Source organism: Zootoca vivipara, chromosome 6, assembly GCF_965207765.1.
Source record: "Zootoca vivipara chromosome 6, rZooViv2.hap1.1, whole genome shotgun sequence".
NCBI lineage: Eukaryota > Metazoa > Chordata > Lepidosauria > Squamata > Lacertidae > Zootoca > Zootoca vivipara.
In genome coordinates, this window is record NC_142589.1 from 14,702,417 (window position 1) to 14,708,965 (window position 6,549).

The following is a 6,549-nucleotide window of genomic DNA, read 5'->3' on the forward strand; positions in this document are numbered from 1 at the left end:
TAAGAAGTTGGATCAGGTCAAAAAGTCCACCTAGTCCAGCATCCTCTTCTCACAGCGGCCAATTAGATCACTGTGGAAAGCTTGCAAACAGGACTTAACTCCAACAGCAAATCTCCCCACTTGTGATTTTTCTTTTTTTTTAACTGGGGATGCAAATTTCGTTTCCTTGCATCTGTAACAATGGCACCTTGGTAGTCTCAGTGGAAAGCTTTCAGAGTGACAACAGAGGTTCCTCAGGGTTGGTATCTGGGCAGAAACACGGACTTAAGAGTCTCTGTGTGTGTCAGATGAAACCAGGTCATTGCGGTGGTGGCTCAGTGCTATCAAATGTGATGAGCTCATGGGTGATTCTGTGTTCTCTGGATTTCCCCTGGGCAGATGTAGCTATTTGCCAGTCTTAATAAAGATCCTTCAGATGATTGTTCTGCATAGCTCTGCGGCATCTGTGGGTGGCATTGCAAGTAATACCCAAGCGCAACAGCAACTCTCCCCACTAATGATTCTCCGGAACTAGCATTCAGAGGCATGCTGCCTCAGATGGTGGAAGTAGAACCTAGCCATTATGGGTAATAGTCATTGATAGCCTTATCCTCCATGAATGCGTCTGAAACTCTTTTAAAGCCATCTACTTTAGGCTGGCGCTGACAAACTCATTCAAGGGCTACAAGTGAAACCAGTTCAAATTAAGGCCTGACAGTGTCCTAGGAGGATTTAATGTCACTGGCTAAGTCTAAGAAACTCTGAATGGGGACCAAGAGAGGGCAACTATCTTCTTTGGAGAGGCTTGACCTAGTAAGTCAATGATACAGTACATGCATAGGGGAGAAGGTGGGCGGGTGTCAAGAGGTCTATAGAACTGGTTATGTGGAAATACAGACTCTGGCAAGTGTGTTTGGGCCACTGGGAGGCTGTTGAGTTCCCATGATACTTTGCTGCCTGAGGCAAAGGACAAGGTGGCAGCATCTCCCCCCACCCCCATTCCATGTACAGAATGTGAACACTTCAGTCTTAGGCCACATCCATACAATACATTTATCACCACTTTAAACAGCCATTGCTTCCCCCAAAGAATCATGGCTCAAAAAAGCTCAAAAACTTTGGTGGAACCCACCCTCCCATAGCTGCCCCACCCTCCCATAGCTGAGAGAGGTTAGGAGATCTCAATTCCTGTCACAGATCTACAATTCGTAGAGTTCTCTGAGGAAAGGGATTGATTGAGCAGTGAGACAGTCTAAGAATCTTGGAGGTTCCTTTCTCCACCCAGCGAGTTAACGCAACATCATTTTAGTATCTTTTCTCCATAGTAGTGGGAATGGCATCCTTTTTTGGAGCCAAGGTGTGAACGTATTAAACCCCCAGGATTGGAACAAATATAATAGCAGCTTCCCCTTTCCTTCCCACTATTGTTTGGCAGAAGGGCCAAACAGAAAAGAGTTTAGAAAGAGGCTGTGCAAAACTTCCTTTCCCTTTTTTACAAGGGAACTGCTTTTTGGGCAGTCCTGTGTAAGGGATGGAAGGATTCAGTTCTCAGCTTTATTCTTTCTTTTTATCAATCATCAATTCAGTTCTTCACTTTCCTGCAGCAATTTGTGCGGGTTTTCTTTTTATTAATCCGCATTAAAAAACCACCAACTTGTTAGAGATAATTTCCCCTACTGAACACACCTTTTGTATGCAGTTTTAACTAATGCAAACATTTTTGCCATTTATCATTTCATGATGGGAAGCAACAATGTTCAGCAACACGGCGCTGAATATGTCAAATATACCCTGAGCTTGAACAGAGAGGCACAGGTGAGTGGATTACTCCACCCTGTAGTCACAGGCCACTGGAAGCCACAAGACAGCTGCTGTAATTGCAGGATGATTAAGGAAGGCCTCTTAGTCCATGGCAAGAACAGCACCAGGATCTGCAATAACGCCCCAGCTTGCTGGCAGCTGCTTGCCTGTCCCACACACAGCAACACCAATTAACAACACAATTAGTTACGCCTTCCTGCAATGGTGATGATCCAGGAGGAGAGCCTGCTCCTTGGGTGGAACCTTTAGTGTGGAGAGAGGAGACAGTGTGCCGTGCACCCTCCTGAACCCGCTTGGGAATACGCCACTGGCTGTGACTGATGAGTGGTGATGCTAGGAGATGCTGCACCCATTGAGCTTCTGTCTGCCCTTCAACTGTTAAAGGCACAGCAGCGCAACAGTAACTCTTCCCCTCCTGCAGTTTTCAGTAACTGGCATTCAGAGGCATACAGCCTCTGACAGTGGATGCAGACCATAGCTGTCAGGATGACTCACCACTTATCTTCCATCAATTTGTCTAATCCTCATTTAAAGCCATATTCTTAACCATATTGTCAAATACAGAAGTCACACAATATAGTTAAAGTGAATCCAACACACATTTAAAGCACAAACCTTTATTCAAAGAATCTTGGGAATGGTAGTTTCTCCCTACAATTCCCAATATCCTTAACAATCTGCAGTTCCCAGCATTCTTGGGGAGGGGGGGGTGTCATGTGTTTTAAACCTGTGTTGGGATGCACTTTAAAGGTATAGGGTGGATCTACTCTTATACCACTTTAACAGTCAGGCCTTCCCCCACACCACCCCAAAATAAAGAATCCTGGGAACTGTAGTTTGTGAGGGGGTGGGGTGGGGTCTTCTAAGAACTCTCAACACCCTTACCAGACTGCACTTCCCAGAATTCTTTTGACGGAAGCCATGTGATTTAAATGTATGGTATGGATCTGCAAGCAGTAAAGACTGTGGCAGAGGCTGCTGAGCTGGAGTGGGCACGAAGGAGTTAAGCCTGCCTGTCTCCAACTTGGAAGTTCTTTTCCCACACTTCTGAGTACCAGGTTGAGCAAGACCTTGTCAGACGGGTGGCTGATAAACCACATACCATAAAATTTGTCAAAGGCCTCCGCATACTTGACTTCTGAAGCTAAACCTCGCCCTGCCCGTGTGGTGGTGTGCGTCTGCCTGCCTGCCTGCCGTCTTCCTCTCTCACACCCACAAGCACACACACACTCCTGTGTAATTCATTAACCCGAGTGCTTGGGTTGTGCCCCAGGACAGACATAACCTATGGCTCTGAGTCAAGGAGGGTGGAGAATTCCCACACTGTGCCTCGTCTCTCTCTCTCTCCCAGTCGGGGAAGCGGGCACTGGGCGGACGCAGCACATTCCATCTCCACATATATATACCAGGCCCAGGGGCGGCTGGTGCAGATCGCTCTCCCCACCCCACCCCACTTCCAAACTCACACAGCTCACACTGTAGAATTCATTCCCATAAGAGGCAGTGATAGCCGCCAACTTGGATGGCTTTGGTGGCGGTTTAGACAAAGCCCTGGTCCCTGGAGGAGAAAGCTATTCATGGCTGCTAGCCACAATGGCTGTGCTCCACCTCCACGGTGAAAGGCTGTATGCCTCTGAATACCAGTTGCTAGGAATCATACATGTTGCACCCAGATTCCCCTTGCTGTGGGCTTCCAGTAATGGTCATCTGGTTGGCCACTGTGAGAACAGGATGTTGAACTAGCCACCTGGCCGCCTGGCCTGATCAAGCAGAGCTCTTTTAGAATTCTTATTCATCATACTCCCCTTGAGGCAGGGTACCCCTGAATACCAGTTTCTGGGGATCACAAATGGAGAGGGTTGCTGCGGCATTGCTTAGGTCCTGCTTTGGGGATGCCACTGTGTCAGCAGGATTCTAGACTACATGAGCCACTGGCCTGATCCAGCAGTCAGCCTCTTCTTATAAATCAGCCTCTTATGTTCAGTCCTAGGAATTAGTTCACATGGCCTGAGTAACATGTTCTGATGGATGGGTTGTGGGAGTATTTGGTATTTGGCAATGGATAAGGGCTACAACTATGCCTAGATTGTGTACAAAATGTACTACAGTACTTGCAACAGGATTAATCTTCTTGTGAACCTCAGCTTCCTTCTTTTTCTCTCTTACAAAAAACATCCACCAAGTTTCTAGTCCTTAACATTTGACAAAAGCCAAAGGGGTGATTGAATAAGATTTTCTGAAACCAGAGGACAGGGGTTACTGCTCTGCAGGCTTCTTAAATAGGTGGGGGAGGTGGAAGAGAAGCGCTTTGGAGCTTAATCTATGTTAGCAGAAGGCCCCAATCCCTGGAACTTCCCATTGAAAAGGATCAGATGTTGGCAGGTGCTGGGAAGGACCCTGGAAAGTTACTGCCATCAGTCAGAGTAGACAGAGCTGGACCAGATGGTCTGACCCGGCATAAGGCAACTCCCTGTGTCTGCCCCATGTTTAGGCCTGTGGGATGTAATAGGTATAATTAGCATCAGGAACCTTGTGTGGCTTTTGGCAGCCAGACAAGCTCCCGATGCCACAGGAGTAGCGTGTGTGAGTGCTGCCCCAGCAGCCTGCCGCACAACAGCCAAAAAACACGCCCAGACCCTCCAACTTTGCAAGCTGCTTACTGTAAATAAAACTATCAGTTTTTCCAACCTGAAGTGGGGCACTTAAGCTTTAAGCGTGGGACAAAAACAATCTGTCCAGCCCTATGCGTTTACACAACAAAAAGCAAACAGCAGGGGGTGGGGAAGATATATATATATATATATATATATATATATATATATATATATATGCAATAAAGGAGTGTTTTTTTTAAAAAAAGAAGAAGCTAAATTAGCTTCCCTCCCCAGGAAATGTCTCTCACAATGACTCATAATATTCCCAGCCTGCAAATTTATATTTAAGAAAAGCATTTTGACAAAGAAGACTGTTTTTTCTCCAAAAGGAATTGTTAGCAGGTTTCATGAGCTTGTCTGGCATTTGCCCCAATTCTTCTTTCAGGGCCTCACCTTTTGCTGCTCCTGCATTGTCATGGTGGATGCGATGAACACTTTAGGCTTTTTGTTCAAGCTAACAGCTAGAGGTTATTCCTTAGTCGTTGTGGCGGCTGCAGATGCTTGCTTCAGTGGGAACACTGGTGGCTGGCGGCTACTAGCTGTTGAACACATTTCCACCTGCTCAGGTAGAAACTGAGCAGAACTGGAGTGCAGCGGTGTAACACACTGAAATGAGGCTGCCAAAGGAGGATATCTCTAATTTTTAGGAGGGTTACTAGTAATGCATGGTGTTTGCTTTTGAGGGTTAGCCATCCATCTGGGGCAGAGGAGGGTGATCCACTATTAGGGGAAATGGGGCACTCTCCCACCACACTCAACCAACCTGCACCTGCCTGCCTTCTTTCTTACATCTAGCCCAGGAGGTGGCCCTGGCTACCAGCTTCCTCCTCCTCTATCTCAGTGTTGCCCCTTGTAGAATTTCGCAGGGAGGAAGAGGATGGGGACAAAACTAATATTAGTTGGCTCTGCCTCTCATTGGCTCTGGCTCTGCCTACTGTTTGGGCTCCCTGCTTTCTGTCCCACCAGTCCTAATGGAGGCTTACCTGCTCTTGTCTAATCAACCTATATATTGGTGAACAGATACTGAAAGGGGGGCAAGAGAAGCGTGAGTCCCCAGTACCAGCTCTTCATCACATTCGCACCATAAATTTAAAGCACATGACTTCATCCAAAGAGTCCTAGGAATTGTCGCTTGTTAAGGATGCTGAGAATTATAGGGGAGTAGCAACTTAATGGACTGTGTGAATGAAATGGAATGGAATGGAAGTGATCCCCTTGATGGCATTGTTTCCAAGCCCCACCCACCCGCCCCTGAAACCCACTCTGGAAATCCAATGGGTGCTTTGGTAACATCTTCATCATACCATAGCTGCCAAGTTTACCCTTTTCTCGCGAGGAAGCCTATTCAGCATAAGGGAATTTCCCTTTAAAAAAGGGAGAACTTGGCAGCTATGCATCATACATCTAAAGCACATTTAACATCCACAAGCTTCCCTCAAAGGATCCTGGGAGTTTGTTAAGGGTGTTGGAAATTATAGCACTGTAAGGGATAAGCTACAGCTACCCAGATTCTTTGAGAGGAGAGCCAGGTGGCGCTGTGGGTTAAACCACAGAGTCTAGGGCTTGCTGATCAGAAGGTTGGCGGTTCGAATCGGGGTGAGCTCCCGTTGCTCGGTCCCAGCTTCTGCCCACCTAGCAGTTCGAAAGCACATCAAAGTGCAAGTAGATAAATAGGGACCGCTCCGGCGGGAAGGTAAACAGTGTTTCCGTGCGCTGCTCTGGTTCACCAGAAGCAGCTTTGTCATGCTGGCCACATGACCCGGAAGCTGTCTGCGGACAAAACGCCAGCTCCCTTGGCCTATAGAGCGAGATGAGCGCCGCACATAGCTGCCAAGTTCTCCCTTTTTTAAAGGGAAATTCCATTATGCTGAATAGGCTTCCTCGCGAGAAAAGGGAAAACTTGGCAGCTATGGCGCCGCAATCCCAGAGTGGGACACAACTGGACCTGATGGTCAGGGGGCCCTTTACCTTTACCCAGATTCTTTGAGAGGAGAGCTGTGTGCTTTAGATGTATGGTGTGATTATGGCCCCATAGGACAGGAGCCAATAAACCATATATTAGTTTTGAAACCATGTGGGGCTATAAAGCCATTCC